The 2,170-nt window shown below is 42.4% G+C and overlaps 1 pseudogene; it reads left to right on the top strand.

Annotated features, from left to right (window-relative positions):
* The first annotated feature begins 963 nt into the window (after positions 1–963).
* On the top strand, positions 964–1,717 carry LOC129507224 (inhibitor of growth protein 4-like; annotated as a pseudogene).
* Positions 1,718–2,170: the final 453 nt, after the last annotated feature.

The following is a 2,170-nucleotide window of genomic DNA, read 5'->3' as shown; positions in this document are numbered from 1 at the left end:
AATGGCAGTATTCTTAGAAATAGTCAACTTACCAAGACTGAATCAGAAAGAAAGAAAATCTGAATTAGTCAATTACTAGCTAGTAGATTAAATCAGTATTAAAAAAAAAAATCTCCCAACAAAGAGAAGCCCAAGACCAGATGGCTTCAATGGTGAGTTTTATCAAACATTTAAAGAAAAATTAACACCAATACTTCTCAAATTCTTCCAAAATATTGAAGAGGAGAAAACATTCCCAAACTCATTTTATGAAGCTGAAATTATCCTGATATCAAAACCAGGAAAAACACTACTAGAAAAGAAAACTACAAGGAGAATTTTTGCATCTATATTTATCAGGGATATAGGAATAAATTTAACCATGGGGGCAAATGATCTCTTTTTTTTTATTTTATAAATTAATTTTATTGGTGTTCAATTTACCAACATACAGAATAACACCCAGTGCTCATCCCGTCAAGTGTACCCTCAGTGATCTCTATACTGAAAATAATGACATTGTTGAAAGAAACTGAAGTAGACACAAAGAAATGGAAAAGTATCCTGTGTCCATGGATTGGAAGAATTAATATTGTTAAATGTCAATACTACCAAAAGCCATTTATAGATTCAATGCAACCTCTATGAAGATTCCAGTCGCATTTTTTATAGAAGTATACAAACAAATAAAAAAACACTCCTGGAGTGCCTGGGTGGCTCAGTCGGTTGGGCGTGTGCCTTTGATCTGGGTTGGGATCCTGGGGTCCTGGGATTGAGCCCCGCATCAGGCTCCCTGCTCACTGAGGAGTCTGCTTGTCCCTCTCCCTCTGCCCTTCCCCACCATTCATGCTCTCTCTCTCAAATAAATAAATAAAATCTTAAAAAAAAAAAACTCCTAAAATTCATATGGAACCACCGAAGACTCTGAATAATCAAAAAAATCATGAGAATCAAGAACAGATCAGGAGGTTTTCTTGCTTCAAGATGGCTGTGGGGATGTATTTGGAACATTATCTGGACAGTATCGAAAACCTTCCCTTCGAAGTGCAGAGAAACTTTCAGCTCATGAGGCACCTGGACCAAAGAACAGAGGGACAGAAGGCTGAAATTGACAAGTTGGCCACTGAGTATAGGAGTAGCAACCGCAGCTGGAGCTCCAAGGAAAAATCGGCTCTTCTTAAACAAATCCAGGAAGCCTACGGCAAATGCAAGGAATTTGGTGACGACAAGGTGCAGCTTGCCATGCAGACCTATGAGATGATGGATAAACACACTCGGCGACTGGACACAGACCTGGCCCATTTTGAGGCTGATTTAAAGGAGAAGCAGATTGATTGAATCAAGTGACTATGACAGCTCGTCCAGCAAAGGCAAAAAGAAAGGCCGGACTCAAAAAGAGAAGAAAGCTGCCCGTGCTCGTTCCAAAGGGAAAAATTCAGATGAAGAAGCTCCCAAAGCCACCCAAAAGAAGTTAAAGCTTGTGCGCACAAGCCCTGAGTGTGGGATGCCCTCAGTCACCTTTGGCAGTGTCCACCCCTCGGATGTGTTGGATATGCCTGTGGATCCCAACGAACCCACCTATTGCCTTTGTCACCAGGTCTCCTATGGAAAGATGATTGGCTGTGACAACCCTGACTGTTGCATTGAGTGGTTCCACTTTGCCTGTGTGAGGCTGACGACCAAGCCTTGGGGGAAGTGGTTCTGCCCACGCTGCTCCCAGGAACGCAAGAAAAAGTAGAGAGGGGCCTTGGATTCCCATGATTTCTTTCACATCCCTGGACCTGGGCTAGTGGAGAGAGGAGAGCCTGTGCTGGGGCCCCGGAGCTTGGGGAGGGTGGATGGTGCAACTGCTGTCATCTCTTCTCCTCCCTTCCTCCTGGAAACATAGAAACAAAGCCCCTTAACATGAGTCATGGTGATGATGTTTGGATATGACATCTAGAGCACAAGCAGCAAAACAGAAAATAAACAGGTAGGACTAAATCAACTAAAAAGCTTTTGCACAGAAAAACATCAACAAAGTGAAAAGACAATCTGCAAATTGGGAAAACATATTTGCAAACCATATACCTGATAAGAGGAGGTTGACACAGAAAGAGCTCATCCAACTCAATAACAAGAAAATTACCCAATTAAAAATTGGGTAAAGAATCTGAATAGGGATCCCTGGGTGGCGCAGCGGTTTGGCGCC

Source organism: Nyctereutes procyonoides, unplaced genomic scaffold, assembly GCF_905146905.1.
Source record: "Nyctereutes procyonoides isolate TBG_1078 unplaced genomic scaffold, NYPRO_anot_genome, whole genome shotgun sequence".
Taxonomy (NCBI): domain Eukaryota; kingdom Metazoa; phylum Chordata; class Mammalia; order Carnivora; family Canidae; genus Nyctereutes; species Nyctereutes procyonoides.
This window is presented reverse-complemented; position numbering and strand designations above follow the sequence as displayed.